The sequence below is a fragment of the Parus major genome, chromosome Z (assembly GCF_001522545.3).
Source record: "Parus major isolate Abel chromosome Z, Parus_major1.1, whole genome shotgun sequence".
Lineage (NCBI taxonomy): Eukaryota > Metazoa > Chordata > Aves > Passeriformes > Paridae > Parus > Parus major.
Window position 1 is genome coordinate 24,913,607 of NC_031799.1, and position 21,961 is coordinate 24,935,567.

Here is a 21,961-nt window from a genome sequence, read left to right on the forward strand (position 1 = left end):
TTGCTCTACTGCCTGCTTTGACCAATACATTTACTGGGCAGCATCAGCATGCAGCATTCACAATCTTGCCATACTTACACATAACACAGTATGAGTCATTTAATAGAAAAATTAAGCAGCTTTGCCATTTATTTCTTCAGTTTATCATGACTAGTAAGGATAATGTTGAAATACACAGATCTGATAAAAGATTGTTTCAGAAGGCAAAAATCACCCTTATAGAATAAGCAGTGCCTCACAGAGGAAAACCTTCTTCTTATTGGGGTCAGAAATATTCTCTTATTAAACATATCTTGAGCAGTAAGTTGCAGGCCTTTCAGACAAATTGCACTCATGCTGTTTTTGCAGAGTAAAACTCAGATTTTCATCCTCTGATTCCCAAAAATAATATATTTATAACAAACATGGAAAAAGCATATCCATTAAACTTCATTAATTGCATGAATACTTTGAACAATGTATTAGTTCCTGCAACTTGAAGAAAGATGAAAAGCAGCCATGTACCATCCTATTAATCACGAAATTTGTCTTATGTCCTTCAGATATCCCAGCTCAAAATATATATGGTGCATGTCTTCCAAATATTACTACCTTCTTCACTTACCTGCCAAGTTCTTGATTTGAAATCATTGCAATCATGCTCTCTATGTAGCAAGCTATAATTAAATATAGTTGTCTACTTATGGCTTGCTAAGACAAGTCATTTAGCTTCAGCTCTCCTATAAAAAAACACACACCTTTCAAATTAATGAACTTCATGCCTACCAGTTAATCAGCATTCACAGGGCAACATCCCTATTCCTCTCATAAAACTGAATTTGTGTAGTCCAAGGCTGCAGGCAGTGCTTTCCTTTTTCAAGGCTCAAATGTGGCATAACACATGCAGAAATTTATGCAGAAAAAGCTGTTGATAAAAGACAGAGTAACATCCAGGTGATTCTTCTAAATTAACTCTATGTCTGATGTGTATATTTTAAAAAATATAAATGTTATGCCAAATTGAACTGGAAGGTAGGTCACTTTCAGCCTAGAATTTAAAAAGTCTTTGAAAGTGAGGTGTATTTTAGAGGTACATAGTCATGTTTCTTCAGGGATAAACTGTTCTACCATAAACATTCCTCTTCCTTGCTTTAGCTGTAAGATGATGCCTACTGAAAAAAAGAACCATCTTTCTTTCAAGGTAGATATTGAGGACAAGCAAAAAAACTAGAAAATTTTTAGAGTAATGAGTGGAACTGTATTCTTTCTTAGACTATAGGGGAAATGATCAGGTAGAAATTCAGCATGGTCTAGTAGATGGTCTGCCAGAAATGGGAGCAACTCCTTCAGTTATATTCTTGGCTCTAGCTTGTCTCTGACAGACAAAAGCTCCCATTTGAGCATGTATACAGCCAAAAGCTGTGAGTAGTTAATTCTTAGAATTCTCTCCCTCCTTGTGGTGTGATTTCCAGCTGTGCACAGTTCAAGATCAGTCGACTCAACCTTTTCAGATGTATTAGTTCCCATGATAAGAAGAACAAGCAAGGAATCAGGAATCTCTTTGCAATTTCTAGAAAAGTGATCATGCAGGTGGGTGGAATTTAGAAAGTCCTTTGCTCCTGTGGTGTGTAAAGCAGGAAAGTATACAGCACTTCTATTGCAAAGTTTTGTCTATTAATTGGAGAGTACTATAGGACAGCTAAACAATCCTTATCAAGAAAGAAGCAAAATATTACATATCATTTGCAGTCCAGACAAATGGAGCAAAGGAGACATTTTCAGCAGAGTTCTACTCCCAGCCACTAATATCAATGAATGTATTCTATCTGGGCTTCAGCAAAGCCTCTGATACTATCTCCCATGGCATTCTCCTGGAAAAGCTGGCAGCTCATGGCTTGGGCAGATGAGCTCTTCACTTGGGTAAAAACCTTGGCTGTATGGCTGGGCCAGAGAGTGGTGGGTAATGGAGTTAACTACAGTTGGCAGAGAGTCACCAGTGGTGTACCCCAGGGGTCAGTACTGGGCCCAGCCCTGTTTAATACCCTTATTAATCATCTGGATGAGGGGATGGAGAGCCCCTTCAGTCATTTTGCAGATGACACCAAGCTGTGTGGGAGTGTTGATCTGCTGGAGGGCAGGCAGGCTCTGCAGAGAGATCTGGACAGGCTGGATCATGGGCCAAGGCCGTGCTGTGAGGTTCAACAAGGCCCAGAGCTGGGTCCTGCCCTCGGGTCACAACAGCCCCAGGCAGTGCCACAGGCTGGGGCAGAGTGGCTGGAAAGCTGCCCAGAGGAAAAGGCCCTGGGGGTGCTGGTGACAGCGGCTGAACAGGAGCCAGCAGTGCCCAGGTGGCCAAGGAGGCCAATGGCATTCTGGCCTGTGCCAGCAATAGTGTGGCCAGCAGGAGCAGGGCAGGGATTGTGCCTGTGTAGCGGGCACTGGTGAGGCTGCATCTCAAATCCTGTGTTCAGTTTTGGATCCTTCACTCTAACAAAGACATTGAAGTGCTGGGGCATGTCCAGAGAAGGACAACAAGCCACACAGCATCCTTGGAGGTGTTCAAGAAATGACTGGATGTGGCACTTAGTCTAGCTGACCAGGTGGAGATTGGTCAAAGGTTGGACTTAATGATTTTAGAAGTCTTTTCTTACCTAAATTCTTCTGTGTTTATGTGATTCTGTCACTGCAAAAACCACATCTGCTGGAAGCATGCAGTCCAGAGTTTCCTCACTCACCTTGTAAGAGCATGTGCCAGATGTGTCCTTAGGAAAGGAAATCACTGCAGACAGTTCTGGGTTGTCTAAACAGTTAATCCAAATTCTTTCAACCACACTCACTGCAGTCCCTTTAACCATTTCTACAGTTGCAGTTCTCAGTGGAGCAGAAGCACCTGACAACCACATACAGACAGATGGAAAAGAGTCCGAGAATGGTAATACTATTTGCAAGTAATTCATAATATGAACCCCTTTTTGTTGCGTTTTCATAGAAAGCAGAATATTTCTTCACAATGAGACTTCGAGATCCTGCCCAGTCACAAAGCCATACTAAGCTAATTCTAAAACACAGAAGTCTAATTCATTTTGAAATAGTTAAAAAAAACTCATTTAAAACTGTAAACTGTCAATAGGAGAAATTACAAACAAAATTATTAGTGAGGTAAGAAGACAGTGCCAAGTGACCCAAGCGAAGTGACTAGAAGATGACAGTCCTCCCTACAGTAGAACATAATGCAAATAGGTCTAAGATACATGTTACAAAGAGGCCTCAAGAGACAAATTAAAAGTGAAATAACAGCCTTCATTGTGAAGCACCTTGCTTTTCAAACATAAGTTATTTTCACACTATTTACATTGGCACCACTTTGAGAACAGACAGTAACAGCCTTTGCTTTTTAATAGCTTTGAAAATGCTTTATAGAAATTTGCTCTCATTATGAAGCTATTTCCCATTTGTAATTTTCAAGGGATTAGCTTCCTTATTTTGCCTTGTGTAGAGGCTCAGAAGTCCAATAGAGACATTACCTGTGTCCTGGACATTGGGGGATATTTTCTTCTTTTTCTCACTCCTAATGTGAGTTTATCTATCGTCTTTTAGCTATGTTGTGGAAAAAAAAGTATTTATCTTACTATTATTCATTGTTATTTGGGTCTTCAATTTATGGGGACATATGAAACTAAAGCCCAGTCTCCACCACCTCTGTATAACAGCACATCTATACCATTTCCCTGCATTGTTTATGCAGCCTTGTTTCATCCTTTTGGAGAGCATTACAGCAAATAAGAGTGACTACAAACTTGCATGGCTGAGATGCTTCCAGAAGTCAGGCTGAGAAAATATAAATTTGCCCTACCACAATGTATCTGAGCAAGTGAAGGCATGTGGTTTGTTAAGTTGAGGCTTTTCTGATGTTAAGGGTAGCAGGAAGAGTTCTGCAAGACACTTTGGAGTACAGAGGAGGTGGAGGAAAAGCCAAAACCTGGGCTAGTAAAGTTTAAGGGTGAAGATAGGCAACATATTTACAGGGAAAGCAAAGTTGTAAGTGACCTTGGAACAAGGTGTTTTCAGTCTGACCACAAGGACTCAGCTGTCTCCTTGTGAAACTGAGGTTTTCTGGCTGACAGACAGCCTTCAGTTTGTGACAGCAAAGACATGTGCTCTGTGTTCAGAAACTCAAAGCGTAAAATAATTTACAATAATATCATAATTAAAGTTTATCCTGTGCTGTTTCCTGTAAAAAAAGATACTGGAAAGACCAAGTAATGCTACTGCACCCCATGTTTTTACAATTCTGTGTTTGTCTACTACCTATTCTTTGACTTCTTTCTTCATATGGTGCTGCTGGACTCTGCTGTTTTGAGTGTACAGTTAAGAGGTAATATAAGTACTGTATTTATTATTCCTAGAAGTTTTAATAATTAACAGTTTTGAAAATGTCATGTCTGCTTAGCTGAACAAGATGTAACAGAGCTAACATTTTGTACTCCTAACAGATTTTGCAAATACTGTGTTGCATATTTATTTCACTTAGAACATCGAGTTCCTATTTAAAGCCACTGCTCATGAAGTGAACCAACTTTATTTGTGAATCTTTCATTTCCAGCTTTCTATCTCAATAGTAAAAGCATGCATGATGTATTGTATTAATTTAAGCAAATAAATATGTACTGGAGAAGCTGCTGTACTTTGTATTGAAGTGGATGTGGAGTTCTTGGCATACTAAGTATTTTATATGGCAAATGCATGGGTTTGGTCTGACAAGGTCATTCTTCACTGAGCACCACTGAAGAGTGGTTCTTGTAAAGGGGAGGTGAAATCAGTGATGGAGGACTAGTTGGAAGGCAAGAACAGAAGAACTGCCAGAGAGATCATTTTATTATTACAGACTACACAGGGGACATAAAAAAATGCTCTGGAGTGATTCCAGTATTTGTCAGCTGGGCTTCATATAAGCTAAAAGAGAAAGGTTTTTATAGAGACTTTTCAAAGAACTGCAACATGTAAAAAAAGAGGAAAAAGCAACCAGAAGTACTGTAAGACTGAAGTCAAGAAAGCAGATATACCATTATAGCCTAAGGAATAAGCAGAAGACTAGAATAAGAGACTTATTATTAAATGTTACTTTTTCTAAAGGAAAGGGTCACTTTTAGATTTTAATTAAACTCTTGAATTTGTTTGTTTGAATGAGATCCTGATTGAATTGGCATCATCAGACTTCACAGAGAGCACTTCAAACTTCTTAAGCATAGAGAAAGCAACAGGAATGTTTGCCATAAAGACAACTCAGTAACAAAGATAGATATTTTGTTTCTAATTCTGAGAGGTATATTCCTTAAGAAGTGGAGGAAGGCTTAGGCAAACTCTAGAAATACATGCAGGAGGCTAAAAAACTCCCCAGAATTTCTTCCCTGTTTTCTTTTGTTTTCCCGGATGCTTTGATGGTAGGTAACAACTACTATAAGGATTATAGACTACCTCTAAATGAGGAGGATGAGGATGTGTTGGAGAGTGATCTAGCTCATTCCCATGTGCATTCCCATTCAGTATCAGTGAATCTCAAAGCTTCTCCTTTCTCAGTCACAAAAATAGGATTTAGAGATATATATGTTTAGTATTTTTCACAAACTTAATTCAAAGCTGAGCCATGTTCACTTAAGTTTTCACTTACATTTTCAATCAGAAATTAAGTAGAAGAGAGAGACTCTCAAATGCTCCCAGGGGGGCATTTCTGAGACAGTAGTGACATGTTGAAAGGCTCAGAGTATCTAAAGGTATGGAGACAGCCAATTTAATACACAACCTCTTATCAAATTTGTCCCATTAATACACTCTTAGGCTCATGTAGCAAAAGTCTGGTCTAAAAACACATGCAGGATGTCAGTAATTTCAGCATTTGCAAATGATGAAACACGCTGCTAATGCTGCTTCTATATATGATAATGTGCAATATGATGGTGTATGTTATATGATGAATCATATAGCATAAATTTTCCTAATGATTGCCTGTAATGAAACAGAGATCTGTTCAGAGAACTGAACAGAGAACAGATACATTATGAATAAGTCTTCTGGTGTCCTATCATTTCAATTACCCTTTTTGATAAAATACATCTATCCCATCAGAGAAGTGTATTTAATTTGGGTAAAGCCAGACTTTCCCTTCACTGAATTATTTCCTGCACTGACATATTTCTTGTAGTGGGCACATTTTATGCAAAAGACCTCTATCAATTTACATCAATAGAGAACGTCAGCTTGCGTTTTTGGAGTTGGGATTCTCCGATCATATACCCTTACACTTCTGAATGGAAAATCACTGAGGAATAAATCACGTTCAACATACTAATTACCCAACTAAAAAATGGGTTGCAGTAAAACTGACAACGATGGGGTTGTGTGAAATCTAGAAAGGTATTTCTACTTTGTGGAGACTACTATGAAATTAATGGAAATTGAAACTGTCTAAAAATGTCAGAGAAGGTGTCACATTGATATGTCTTAAAAAATACAATTATAAAAGATAAGGAGCAGATATAAATCCACAAGAGTATTTATTGATACAGAGTGTTATGTTGCAGGGGAAATCTGCAAGTTGCTTTATTGTTTACGGAATTTCTACTACAAATTATAGGACTTTTCTAGAAACAGCAAATTATGAGCTTTTCTATTTGTTTCAAGGGCCAAGGTGATTTTTCAAAATCAGGTTATAAATCTAGACAGCAACATAAATATAATGACAACTAACAACAGGGCTGTGAGGAAAGTTACAGTAAAATTGAAACAGTATTGTGCCTAGTACAATCTATCCTGGAGGCCCATGAGAGCAGCACCAAGATCAGACAGGTCCAAAAATTACATAGGTATGATAAACACATGTGCAGACACTGCCTGAATCTTGAACTTACTTTGTTGGAAAGCATTAAAAGTCATTCCCTAATGAGAGTTTTTATTAAACTACTATGTAGCCGGTTCTAAAAGGATAGAGTTGCTGAAGGACACTAAATGATTCACACGACCATTCTCAGTGTCAGAACAAAAACCTGTCTCTTTATTCTCTGACTCCAGTGTTTATAGATTCTCAACAATGACCTGGGATTGGATAATTAAGTTACCACCTTCCCAAGCACACTAGTCATGTGAAATGTCCGTCAAAAGACATTTCTTAGAAGGAATGTGATAAACAACTTATGTTTACAGGACTTTCATAGGAAAGTAACTAAAACTCTGAAAACATTATCAGAAGGCTTAATTTTCAGGGTTTTATGAGGCAGACTTCACACGAACAGTCAAGACTAGACACTTGCAAAACAATTTCCACTGGAATATTTCCGACAGAAATGCCTGGGTTTGCTCATGACTACAGCGGCTCATACATGTTTGTTACCAGCGCTCTGTGGAAGGAACCACCCCCAGCTAGCTGGCAGAATGGATCATGGTGGAGCATTGTGCAAATGTCACCCATTACATTGCAGCTACTTTGTTTTAAATACATTATCCCCAGGTTAAGCAAACCTGCCTAATTTCACTCTGAAGGGGATGAAGCATGCTTGTGCTGCCTGTTCAACCCACTCTTTTGTAAAATGCAGCTGTAAGACAAACATTTTAAATAGTTGGACCCATTTCACTAATGAACATCTGATGCACTAGCATTCCTGATTTCAGTAGTGATGTCAGTGGTCTTCCTACCTGATTTGTAGACTTGTACTAGCAGATCCAATACCTGTACAGCATGAAACCATGCCACTACCCATTCCTTTTGGATACTTTACTTATTTTATTCTAGGACTTTAATTGTGCATTTTTAGTCTTTCATGTAGGGAGAATTTTTGTGTAGGTCCTATTATGCATGCAGAGGAGAGTGAAAGATTATTTGCATATGTTTTTGACAGATAGTGGCAAAATAGCAAAATACATTTTCTTATTCTTCTGCTCTGTTTTAATAAAAAATATTCTTTTTTCATTTTACTTGTTCTTTTTAACCCTTTAGGACCCTAGTGCTTAGACCACCACTCACCTTTCTACAAAGGATTCTAAGTAGTCAGGATGATCTCTGAGAAAATTGCTGCAGACCCATTTCTGGTTGGACTTGATGATCTTAAAGGTCTCTTCCATCCTAGTGATTCTGTGACTCTCTTTTCTGCAGCTCAAGCACCTCAATTACAATGTTTTCTAAAGGAGAGGAGCAATTGCTTGTACATTAGAAAATTTCCTCATTTAGATTTCTTGTTTTCAAGCATCTTCAACTTTTCACCTTAAAATCTTGTCCCAAATAGCCACCAGTCATACAAAAAGAGGGGAGCAGAGAAAGATAGCATAATCATTTTGGAGGTCTATTTGATTAATAAAATAGATAATCTTACCAATATTAAATGCCTTCCAAACTGTATAGTAAACATCCCTAAACTTTCTTTGTTTAGAGCTGCTTTATGTTGTGGAGACACAAAGACAAGACCCAGCAAGTAGAAAGCTACCTACCTACCTACCTACACTATTCAAACCTGAAAACCCCCCCAAACCATTAATTAAATATGTGGCTTTTCAAGACTTGTTCTGCATTTTTTCTTTTCTTTTCTATATTTTTTATTTTCTATATTTCTATATACTTTCTCAGTTCAGTCTCCCCTGCCACTTTCTGATTCAGTTACACAGGAGGATGCCGGGAGGCAAGGCCTTCAGAAGAACCACATCTCCCTTGCCCTGTAGCCCTATCCTTTTCAGCCAAGGTGTTCCCTGCATTTTACAAACTGGTTATGGAGCAAAACCTTTTCATCTTGATCTTGTGGGATATAAGCCTTTGCAGTCAAGTTTGTGGCAGAGATGTGAGGCTTTTCCCCACTGTGACAGATGGTCACAAGCTTCAGATCCTGTGGCTCCCACGGAGAAAGTGATCAGGGTTGCCCTGTGGCACGCAGAAAAATTGGGGTCAGCCTTGCCATAGAGAAAAAAAAAGGGTTGAAAAAGTGTACAAAAGACAGCTACATCTGTATGCCATGACTACCATGAGTCAGCACTTGTAATTTCTCCCATAAATCTCAGACTGAGTGGATGCGAGAGGCAGTGTCTTGATTAGACCCACTCTGTACAGTCGCTGGAATTATTTTAGGAAAGGTCCCTTTCAGGAGAGCATGAATACACTCAGGAGCAGAAAATTAGGCTGAAAACCAGCCCCATAGCTCAATCAGGGGAGAAAAATGCAGTCATAACCGAGACACAGCTGTGTATTTCACTTCTTCTAGCTCCTCCCTTCAATAAGCTCTACCTCCATTTTCTCAGGTCCTTCACCACTGCAGGCTACAAGCCTTTCTCAACACCTTCAGCAACCATCTGACAAGGATATCCATTCCTTGTGCTCCATTTCTCATTTTACTGTTATGGCTTTCCAACATGTGTAAAACAAACATACCACACCCTCAGCTTTAGCTCCAAGCTCTGGGGAAACAGCAGTTCTTCTCTTCAGCCCTCCTGAATGCCTCTCTCCATCTTGCTGCTTCCTCAGCAAGGTGACTGACTGATCTCCCTCACTGAGTGTGTGAGCTCTCATGTTTTTCATACTGACATAGAAATTTTAACCAATTTCTTGCCCATCTCCTCAAACCTTTATTTCTGCTAGCATTTTTGTGTTTGACTTTACAACCTGAATAATGTTCTTTTTGGGTATACATTTAGTTGTTATGGAGCTCTCCTTTGTGAGAGGGGGAATAGCATCACTTCCCTCAAGTGCCAAGAGCTATCTTTTCTAACAATCTTTTTTCCCCTTCTGCTCTATCTTCCCTTTGGTTATTCTGTAATCTAGGCAGCTGCTACTGGCACATCCTCTTAACAAGTGGGAAGCCGTAGGCGGTTATGTTAGTCAGACTATAAGACCAAATATAGAGCAAAACTGCATGCTGCTCCAGTGTGTTACGGTTCACTGTGTAAGAAAGCAAGAGTAGCTTGATACATGTGGTGGAAGGGATTACACTCTCAATGTCTAAATGAAAATTTAATTCTCTTGTCTTCAGCCATTCTATTAATGTTACTTTTTAAAGGGTAAATTTTAAAACCATGATCTATGAGAAAGCTGAATTGACTTTCAGAACTGACTTGCTTTACTACTAGCCAAGTTTAACTCAAGTTCTTACTCATGTGAGAGCAAAGAGGACTTCATGGACACAAATCAGCATACTTGAACAGCATCTTAGGTCTGTCTCCTGTCTTTAATGGGCAGCAGATTGGGCCTAATATCCAGAGCTGTGGTCACCTCATCCAATGGCAATGATGATACCGACCTGAGCTGTTTGTCCTTAGGCAAGGCATGCAGGCAGAACTTACAAGACAATATAGCCCAGCCCACAGCTCAGATGGAAAATGCTTTTAGCTCTCAGTTGAGGCTGCTGTCTGCAGCTTACATTTTCAGCCCATTACTGAGGAAGGGATGTACCTAAAACAGGTGCCAGTAGACCTTTCAACTTTGAATGCCTGACCAGCTGCCAGTTGTGTATTTACAAGAGAAGATAAAATAAGGTTTCTGACAGCCAAGTTTCCTTTGCCCTCTCTTCCTTCTCCCATGGCTGAGCAGACTCTGATCTGAAAATGCTCCTTTGCTGGTATCTGACTACACAGCATTACCCTGGTATAGTGCAAACCTGACCCAGTTTGACTTGGCTGTTCAATTTTTAATGGCATACAGCCAACTTGCTACCAGTTAGGCTATTCATGCTGCAATAGGAAGCAATCTTCCTGACATGCAAACTTCCTTCTTCTTCTGCCTGAGCAACACTGCAGTCAAAGATGCTGAGCTAGATAAAGAACTATTTGACCCTATAAAATATGAGTCTCGACCCAGGGGTTTACTTCAGCTTTATTGTGCTAGCCAGCAGAAAAAACTATCATTACCCATGGCAAACCAGAAAAGACAAAAATGAGTTCTTGCAGTAGAAAATCACTGTTACAGCTCCTAGAGAAGTACTTACTCCATATTCAAATGTAAATTTGTGACTTGCAAATCCCTGGGGAAGTTTGGACCATGAAAGGTGGTAATCAAAACAGGAATTCAAGGTGCCACTGCAGAGTTTGATTACATTTATCCTGCTGGCTAGGAATACTAACCTAGTAGGAAGGGCTTCATCACTTGTTGGTTAAATTGGTTATACGAGATCACTTTCTTCCTCTTCTTCTCTGTCCTCATGGAAGCTCCTAATCCAATTAAAGAAAAGTCTGCAGTGGGTTTCATGAATGGGTTTCACTGGTCTTGTCACTTGAGCTGATATACAGTATTCTTCCTGGAGAACAGCAAGTTAGAAGGAGTATCTGTTCCATCTAAGAACATCATGACATTAATATAAACCATGTGTTCGAATAAAGGTCTCCTTAGGGCCTTACCTGAAGGGGAAGGAGAAGCTTAGAACAGCAACAGGAAAGAAATGGGGAGCCTTTATTTTAGTCTCCAACTGAAACAAGAAAAAAAACCAATACAGCCTATACCCTAACACTTATATTTTTAACTATTCAGTTGAGCAATTGGAAATTAAAGTCACTGATCAGAAAGAGTTTAAAGAAATTAGAATAATTTTAAGTCTGTAATACCCGATTATAGGCTCTGTAGTGTACTCTCTATTTGCCTAAGCCAGAGAGAGATACGAAATCCACAACAGGAATGAACTAAGAGTATTCATAGAAGAATATAATACTTTTGTCAGAATAATTTTCCCTCTAAGCTGCTTCATCACTGTGACTGTGACATTTTTGAGTCAAGACCCCGTAAGAATCTTTTACCTCTTGCTGATCATTTCCACTAGTTTCTACCAGTTTCCCAGAAAAGTCAGAGGTGAATGAAGGCAAGGTACATTCTCACAAAGTTGCACAGTAGGATGTGGGTCCACACTGGCTTAAAACAGCCCAGGCCAGCACCTAGGAAGCTTCAACAGGAATGAAGACTCTGTTAGCCAATCTCCTCAGTCGGCTCACAGACAACACCAAGCTGTGTGGGAGTGTTGATCTGCTGGAGGGCAGGCAGGCTCTGCAGAGAGATCTGGACAGGCTGGATCATGGGCCAAGGCCGTGCTGTGAGGTTCAACAAGGCCCAGAGCTGGGTCCTGCCCTCGGGTCACAACAGCCCCAGGCAGTGCCACAGGCTGGGGCAGAGTGGCTGGAAAGCTGCCCAGAGGAAAAGGCCCTGGGGGTGCTGGTGACAGCAGCTGAACAGGAGCCAGCAGTGCCCAGGTGGCCAAGGAGGCCAATGGCATCCTGGCCTGTGCCAGCAATAGTGTGGCCAGCAGGAGCAGGGCAGGGATTGTGCCCCTTGTACTTGGCACTGGTGAAGCCACACCTCGAATCCTGTGTTCAGTTTTTGGCCGTTCATGACAAGGAAAATGTTGAGACGATGGAGCGTGTCCAGAGAAGGTCAATAAAGCTGTTGAAAGGTCTGGAGCACAAGTCCTATAAAGAGTGGTTGGGGAAGCTGGGGCTGCTTAAACTGGAGAAAAGGAAGCTCTGGAGAACATTATTACTCTCTGTAATTACCTGAAAGAAGGCTGTAGCCAGATGTAGCTTCTTCTTCCAAATAATAGAATAAAAGAAGAAGTACTCAGGTTGCTCCAGGGAAGGTTGAGATTGGATATTATGAAAAATTTCTTCACAGAAAGGATTGTCAAGTATAGATGAGTCTGCACAGGAAGTAGTTGAGTCACTGCCCGTGGAGGTGTTTAAAATATATGTAGACATAGTACTGAGGCACTCATTTTAGTGATGGACTTGGCAGTGTTATGACTGGATGATCTTAAAGGTCTTTTCCAATATAGATTCTATGATTCTATGCCTTTCTGGAGGCGTGCTTGACGTCACCAGGGAGCACTGCACGGAGAGAAAGATAGAATGACGTGTTCTGTTATTTATGTCAATGCACAGTATGCATGGAGAAAAAAACAAGTTCCATTTAGATCCTTGAGTTGCCTACATTTTTCTGCCTAGGATAAACACTCACTTGTAACTGTGTAAAAAAAAGCGGAGGAGGAGAGTTTGAGAAAGGCAGTGGATTTTAGAAAAGCAGTAGATTTGAATCAAACATCAAGTACCCTGAGGTGCATATATCTGCTTTCTGCCAAGAGACTTTACATAAAACATGCTAAATCTGGAAAGTTTGCAACTTGGGGTGTGTGTTGCACTCTGTTTACAAAGAAAGTACACAAAATTCTCTCTCTTTGAATACAGTAGGGACAAGCAACAGGAGGCAGTTTCTTTGTTCCGAAAATCAAATCTGTTTTAAGCCAGCATTCTGTCCAAAATTAGAACTCTCTCTCCCACTCTGGATCTTTTCCAGGACCATCCATCCTGCTGGTACTTCCTTGGCTCATTCTGGCTCTTTTTTGACTGCATTTTTTTAAAATTTGTGTCACACTCACACCTCATGATCTGGTCTCAACCAGTCATCTGTCTGCAGAATGTCTCAACAAAAGCTTTTTGACTGGTACAGACCAGGTTTTCTTCAGAATCTTGCTGTGACTTGGATAGCAGTTTCTACTGTTCCATCTCTTGCTAAACAGAAAGGGTATCTGATAATTTTCTTAGTGAGATTTATATGAGAGTCTTCTAGACAGTTATACTGAGGTCTGAGAACCACCAATATGTCAAATTATGAACCCTGATAGTTACTAGCATCTTTTAGCCTGGAAGTATTGTATTTGTTAAAAGAAAACAAATTTATGTATGCAGGAGTTCAACTCGCAAGGTGGCCATTGAGGAGATGAATATTAACTATATACAAGTACATATGTAAAGAGGAGAATTCTTATAGATTTAGATAGTCAAATGCTACAGTACTGTGAACAGGACTTGATTAAATTCCCTTTAAATACAAACTAAATTAGATAAAAAATTGATTCTTAAAAAGAGTACACAACAAGCTTAAATGCAACTTGCCTTAGGTGCTTTAAAATTATGTTTCACATCTTTGAGTGTCATCTTTTGCATCTAAACCTCTCTGACTCCTCTGAAATGAAATGTCTGCTCAGTGTAACATTAATATATACTGACATACTTGAAGCAGTATGTAATAAGCATTCAGCATTGTTCTGAAAAATTACTCCAGCTGATGATACACAAACCAGAAGGTATAACAATGCAACCTCTCTGCCAATATTGCTCTTAGCAGCAATGGCTATTAGCTGAGAGTCAAAACCACTGTGATTTAGAAAATGTTTGGCTGCTTGGAAGTGTGGCATATCCCTAGCTAGCCCAGTCTAGGAATCAAACAGGAGAGTTATTGAATTCAACACAGGGAAAAGAGCAAGCTGGTGTGTTGGTCCTAAAGCCAGCTGAAATCATTAGTGTAACTGAAGAGTAAATTGAAACATTGCCTCAGAAAAATGCTTTTTGAGCTCAAACTATTCTAAGATTCCCTTTCAGCAAATGGATGGCAGTAATTGTCTTAGCCTCCAAATCTGTTCCTGTGATTCATCCTCAGAGAAAACAGACACACATAATATATTCTCTGCTGGTTGTATAAGGAGACTCTTAGTGAGCACCCAGCTTACCTGGATAAAAGTTTGCAGCAAATATACCAACTTCTTATCCACAAAATGTTTCAGTATAATGCAAATCTAAGTCACACAATATGCTACAAATAAAGAGCTACTGATGTTTCTAATCAGTGCCCAGAAACATCTATAAGTACAATTTATGCTACTTATGTAATACAATTACATCAAGTAATATTTTCTTTTTTCAGAATAGATTCCAAAACGCAGTCTGAAGCTTTTCTGAATTAAAAAACTTTCTGACTGCAGAAATTTTCACTGAAGCCAGTACAACTTTGCAGGAGAGAAACAGGTTGATTTGAAACAACTTTTTTGGACAGAAGTTACTCAGAAAGCAATTTTCAATCGTAGCTACTCCTGACCTTATAAAAACTTAACTGTTCTCTAAGACTTGAAAGCTGTGATGGTTACATGTACAGTACTGTGTTCCTTTGACTTTTCCCCTTCCTTTAAAATGTAAACCCATGACAGATCCTTCTATTTGTTTATCTTTCACAGCACAGAGCCATGCACATTTCTTGTCCTATACAAATGATTAATAATGTCATGACATTTTAGCCACTGACTATGAAGAAAGACTTTTCTTCTTACCCTCTGCTTCATAATTTGGAGTCTCCCACCCCCATCCATGACACACAGGTCTGTCATTCTCTTTCACTGTCATTTCCTTCTATTTTATCTAAGTGTTTCAGGGTTTTCCCCAGGAAATTCTTTTCTATTCATTTTTAGTGCTTTTAAGGGAGCAAACAAGATGAAAGCTTAAGGAAAAAAAAGTTGTCTTTCTTGACATTGTAAATATAGCTGATGTTTCCCTTTTTGTAACAATTTGGGATGCAATCCGAGAACTATTAAGGTAAATAGCAAAAATACTTAGTTTTACAGCACTGCAAACACTGCTGAAACTGAGTATGTTTCTAAATTACCTGAAAAACAACAAAAATCAGAGAAACAGAATAAGGGATTTCAGTGGATATATGGAAACTAATTGCTCCTTTCCAAAGCAAGTAATGCAAAACATTGAACTATTTGCTGGTTCTTAATAATACCTTTAAATTCAGGAATATAACTCCATTGCCTTTTTTATGGTATAAACCAGGAATAATAATTTTATGATGAGTTTTTCTTACATGAGAGGCTGTTAATGAAACTCCAGTAAAAGAGATGAGTAGTTTCCTTTTCTCTAACTACTTTTGTGCAATAAGCAGATGATAAAATATCTCTCCACGCATTTTACTGGCACTAACAGCCTTGTGCAGACAATTTGCTGAACATCGTCTTCCAAAATCCCCATCTGATAAAGAAACAGCATGGTGAAATAAAAGATAATCCTGTGGTAATCAGGAATTTCTTCACCTTCACTTAGGTCTTCCTAAACTATGTTAATTAATCTAACAAGTGGGAAAAATTGAGATATAGGAATTCCCCTTGTTGCCATGGAAACTACCAGTTGTCTGACTGACAAAGGAAAATAGATTTGTTGTCTGAAAAGAACATAATATTTATGGAGTTGGAGAATCACAGGTTAAGTGAGGTTGGAAGGGACCTCTGGGGGTCATCTAGTCCAATATCTTGCTCAGAATGGATCCAACCAGATCAGGTGGCTGAAGGTGTCAGTTGAGTTTTGACTACCTCCCAGGGATGAAAACACCATATCAAGGAAATCTGTTCCAATGCAGTGGAAATTCTCCAATGAAAAGAGTTTCTTATTCATGTGTTCTGATTTGTTCCTGCTCCTCCAGTTCTGTCACTGTGAACTTCCATGAAGGGGGTGGCTTTGGCTCTATCAAAGATGACTCCTAGCCACTCATCTCCTTCTCTGTAGTGTTGCCCCAGGACGTTGGACTTGTCCTTGTTAAACTCTCTGAGGCTCCTGACACATCATTTCTACAGACCCTCAAAAATTTCAGCCTCCTCTCTGTATGCCCCCTGGCATATGTGCCATCCCCTGGCTTGATATCACTGGCAGGCTTACTGTGAGTGAACTTCCAATCATTAACAGAGACATTTAGCAGACAGGTCTCGTATAGGTTCCCCGAGGTGACACAGTGAGGAACCAGACAGCACTGTCTGTACTCATGGTCACACAACCCTGGAGTCCTGCAATCGCGCTACTTTTCCACATACTTGACCATCTGCATATCCAATCTCTAGCTCACCAGCACCTTGGGTGCTAGGACACTACTGGAGATCATGTCAAAAGCTTTGCAAAGTGTGGTGCAGCTATCTCATTATAGGAGTGAGTAGGTTTGGGAGCAGGGACATTTGAGCTGGTCATTTTGATTTATTTTGATTTCTTGATTTTCACCTATTTCTTTTAATTTCATTTCTAGTTTTTACCCTGATATTTACATGCAGTTAAAACTTCTGGTTTCTGTTGTCCATTGACACAGTACTGTCTGAAATCTCAAAAGTCATGTGAAAAGGGTAAATGGAAGCACAGGAGCTCATGGAAGGAGACCTGTACTATTTTATGGCTCCTGCTAGTTGGCACAACATGCATATGAAATATATTTTTTCAGTCGGAATGCTATTTTTCTTTACTGGCCAGGTTCCCTGGCTGCCTGAAGCCTCTGGGAAGGCACTGTGTGTTCTCTTCTGGAAAGAAATTTTTTTGCACTTGCAAAGATATGTGATAGAAGAATCTGTTTAATCATTGCTGATAGACAACAGTTTGCAAATACACTGTTCAAAAAAGAGGTCTTTCATTTCAGCTACAATAGAGTAAACTTCAACCACAATGAAAACCTTTACTGATTTATAGGAATTCCATTTTTTGGTTAAAACAAGGGTTAATTTTTCTTCATGGAAGACAGAATGTACTTGGGGAAAACATTCATTAAAAAATCTAGTTTTCTGCCAAAGACCAGTTTAGCCAGAAAATATGTGCAATCTGTTGGCTGCGGCTAGGTGTGTTGAATCCCTAGAACCTAGCTGAAAATTAAGTCATGCCCTTTAAAAGTAAAGATAGAACTGATGACCTTTATGTACCCTTTTTGTAATGCCCCAAGGCACTTCTAATAAAATGTCTGCTTGCAAACCACTATTGAAACTTTTGTTGCAATTATTTAAATAAATATTTCAAGTATTTTTATGAATACCCAATACTACTACTACTACTACTGCTACTACTACCACCAACCTATAATAATATAATTATCAGATAATTATTAAATATAATTATGAAATATTATATTATTATATATTCATTATATAAGTACATTAATTTATTACTATACATTTATTATATAGAAATATAATAGTATTTAATGGTATTGTTTTTATATAATATAATAATTATTATTTTTTTCATAGTTGTTGTGGTAAAACACATCAAACAGTATGGATGGTCCATTTATTTCTTTACAAATCTCTATAATGTAGGAGACCAACACAGATTTGCAAAAGTTTACATTGTTGTGCATTATGTCCAACATCCATGCGACCTCATGAATGACTGATGTGCTCTAACAAACCTCCATTGCATCCTTTCTCAGGATGTTCTACTTCCTTGAACTTTGCAGCAAAAGAATTCTAGCTCCTGTGTCATCATTGTATGACATCAGTTCTTGCAGATCCCTTATTAACACATATCTAAGTAGTTCCCATTTGAATTTGTATAAAGGTTTTGTGCTACTCAGCTAAAAATCACTTAATTTTGCACCTGTCCCTTCCTCAGTTTAAATAATGCGCGCATATTTCTCCTTCCTGCTATTGTTCTCCCATATAGGAAAAGTAAGACGATCCACAGTGGGTACCTTGTAAAGGAAATTACATTAATGTACATTGGAAAACTGCATTAATAATAAATGACTTAGCACGGAGTTGTCAACGTGTCTTGGTGTCAGCTTGCCTCTTAAGGATGACTATTTATATTGCACAGATGCTTATTCTCAGGGAAACCACATTCCCTCCAATCACATGCAACATAGGAATAATTTTAAGAGTACAGGTTCCAAAAACTTTGTTTTTAAAGTATGAGTAGAAAACAGCTATTGGAATGGTTAAGATTTTTTAGGTTTAACGTGGAGTCTAAAGCACCTCTAGTCACCCCTGTAGCAAATGTGAGGGAGAACATTAGTACCTCTCTGGACAAGCTGCAGATTTCATATGATACCAGCCTTCATAGTTGAGCATCCTAAATATGTTGGAAAAAACCCCATTTTCATACAATGATATAGAGCCTTGGGGAGAGCATTAAGGACATAATTCCTTCAGTGATGAAACTTTTGTAACTAAGGTGATGTATGAAGGTCTATTTTAGTCCTGCTGGAGAGACAAGTTTCAAGAACAGGGAACTCTGACTTTCTGAATTTGAGTTTAGTGAAGACAAGTTTCAGTTTTGTTCACTGAATATATTTGTACAGCATGTGAGCATTTTTCAGACATTTCAGGAGTTTTTCATGGTAAAATATTGCTCACATAATATTTGACTCCTTGCTGCTGAGAATCATGAACATCCAACTTGGGGCACCAATACAAAACAGTGTAACATATATTCAGAACAGAAAACCCCATCATGTTTAGTACATATGATGGGATTATTTTTTTTTTTTTACTTTATTTTTTTATTTAGCATTTTGGTAATGTGTGTACTGTGAGTCAAGAGGAGTAAATATCTTTAATCATAAAATTCTTCTAATTGCTCTTTTATGGGTAGAGGTGGATGGATGAAAGTCACTATAACCTCTAGGGCATCTTTAAAACCATATATAAATTATTTCTAGCATTATTCTGTATTTCCATTACTGCTTGAAATGATTCAAAAAATGCAATCACTTTGCTGGAATAACAGTTTATTACGTTCTTTAGTGTAAACATCTTATGCTCTAAATGATAGAGGGTATATTTTTATTTTATCAGAGTCACAGTAAGACAATTAATTTTGTCTTTTTTGGACAAAAGCTTTTACACATGAACATGTTTCCTTAATGTTCTGTCTTCTGATACCTGAAACTAAGGTCACAATCCCCTGAAGTTAAAAAAGCAGAAGTGGGGTTTAAGCAGACCATCTTCTAAATACTTACAGGTTTATTGTAGCCAGTAGATGCCTGTTCTGTCAGAAAATGAAGTACAGAATTCAGCAGGTATGCAATACAAGCCAAAGTGCGTATTTACCTGCAAAGTATCCATAACAGCACCTGTAGAACAGAGAGAAGAATCATGGTGAAAATACCTCTTGTGGGTTGACACTGGTGCCAGGCACCCACCAAAGCTGCTCACTCACTCCCCTCTGCAAATTGTCCAGAGGAGAGAAAATTTAACACAGGGTTCATGGGTTGAGATAAGGGACTGGGAAAGATCCCCCACCAAATACCATCACAGGGAAAACTGGCTCACCTTAGAGATGTGAAGTGAATTCATTACTAAAAAATATCAGAGCAGGACAATGAGAAGTAAAAGAAACCCTTAAAAACACCTTTCCCCCACCCCTCCCTGCTTCCCACCTCCATCTCCTCCCCCAGTGGCACAGAGGCAGGGAACAGGGGTTAGGTCAGCTCAGGACCTGTGGCTTCTCCCACTGCTCAGGGAGAGGAGTCCTTCCCCTGCTGCACCGTGGGGTCCCCTCCCACGGGAGACAGATCTCCATGAACTTCTGCAGTGTGAAGAAGGCAGCAGTCCTCCCCAGAGTGCTGCAGCTCACACTTGAGTGCTGTGGCTCACACTTCCACGGGGTGCAGTCCTCCAAGGACAGGCTGCTCCAGCCTGGGAGCAGGGCCCCTCTCTCCATGGGTCTCCCATGGGGTCACAGCCTCCTCTCAGGCATCCACCTGCTCCAGCATGGGGTCCTCCATGGGCTGCAGATGGATCTCTGCATTCCCCATGGATCTCCACGGGCTGCAGGGGCAGGGCTGTCTCACCATGGGCTGTCTCACCATGGGCTGCAGGGGAATCTCGGCACCTGGAACATCTCCTGCCCCTCCTTCCTCACAGGCCCTGGTGTCCACAGGGTGGTTGTTCTCACATCTTCTCACTCTGCTCTTATCTGGCTGCAATTACAACTGCACAATAACTTTGGTTTTGATTTCTTCTTGAATATGTTATCACAGAGGCTTTACCACCATTTCAGATTTGGCGAGCAACATGTCTATCTTCGGACTGACCAGGGATTGGCTCTGCTTGATATGGTGGAAGCTTCTGGCAGCTTCTCACAGAAGCCACCTCTGTAGCCCACCTGCTACCAAAAAACCAAGCTGTGCAAATACAATACATCACCTACAATATGGCAAGTAATTGGACTTAGGCAAGCCATGCTTACTGGGTCAATGAAAAACTTGCAGTTGTTCTTCTAACACATCAGAAATATTAAATACATTCCTCCTTACATCTAAAGTAGGTAAAGAATTAATCTTATTTATATGTCATACAATAGACACAGTAAATTTTAAGTAACTATTGCCCAGATGAAACATTGTTTCCTAGTTGTTTTGTTATGTTTTTGTGGGGCTTATTTTTGTTTGTTTGTTTTTTGGTATGTTTGTTTATTTGTTGGGGTTTTTTGTTTGGTCTGGTTTTGGGGGGTTGTTTTTGTTTGTTTGTTTGTTGTTTGGGGTTTTTTGTTTGGTCTGTTTTTTGGTTTTGGTTTGTTGTTTTTTTTATTTTTTAGGGGGGTAGGTTGTCTTGGTTTAGTTTTTTTCACTGTGCAAACAGATTTTGTTCTGTGGAATAACCAGTATAACTAGCACTTGCTCTCTGGGTCCCCAGCTGAAGAAAGTTTCTCCTGTGCAGATATAGTATGCTCTAACTGGCCACTCTGCATGTGACATAGAGGTACATGTGAGATACAGCTCTTTTTTCATTGCCCAAAAACTTCTTGCTGTCTTGCCTTCTGCTGTTGCTGATTCAGCATGATGATGATATCTGTATTGCCAGGTCTGATTCCAGATGTAAATGCTTTGTAATACTGTGAGCTGATCTCACATTATTTCATTTACCATATTTCAAAATGCACATGCAATTACTCGGTCCCATGAAACAGCAAAATACCATTCTGTGGATTTGCCCAGTTTCTGTCCAGGCTGCCAAAATTTATGGCCTACGACCACAGTGTAAAGTTTACGCAGACAAAAAGATGTTCTATGCCAGAAGAGCAGTGTCACATTCATCATTAAGGAGAGGAAGTGCACAAAGCACCAGCTGGCTTCAGCAGAGTATGCAAGCAGAACATTTTTTTTTCTCAGAAAGCCCTTTGGCCTTACTAGTTTTCAAACATTTGAATCCATCAGTAAGCTTAATTAGTCTCACCCTAGCTTTGCAGAAAAAGACATAGATGAGCCCAAATGTAGCAAGACATCTTTACCATTGTTTTGCTGTAAAAATGGTGAATTCAGAGTCTCAGTTTAGTCCATATATGTAAAGGAACAAGAAATAATTAAGAATGGCTGCATTTACCAGTAGCAGCAGCTGCAGTTGTGAAATGCATGAAGAAAGATCCCTCTGTAGCAAAGGTAAAAGTCTCTGCCTCTTCTCTG

The 21,961-nt window shown here is 39.4% G+C and overlaps 1 long non-coding RNA gene across 2 annotated transcripts; it reads right to left on the reverse strand.

The window, feature by feature from the left end:
- Positions 1 to 4,179: 4,179 nt before the first annotated feature.
- On the reverse strand, positions 4,180 to 20,954 carry LOC107198159. 2 transcript variants are annotated; one of them, XR_001518866.3, is made up of 6 exons: positions 19,517 to 20,952; positions 12,481 to 12,810; positions 11,734 to 11,876; positions 11,341 to 11,408; positions 11,068 to 11,240; positions 4,180 to 8,148 (listed from the first exon to the last, which is right to left on the reverse strand). It is a non-coding gene; the product is annotated as an uncharacterized LOC107198159 (long non-coding RNA). The 2 variants fall into 2 exon arrangements; XR_001518865.3 differs by having other exon boundaries at positions 11,341 to 11,876; positions 19,517 to 20,954.
- Between the last annotated feature and the right edge of the window lie 1,007 nt (positions 20,955 to 21,961).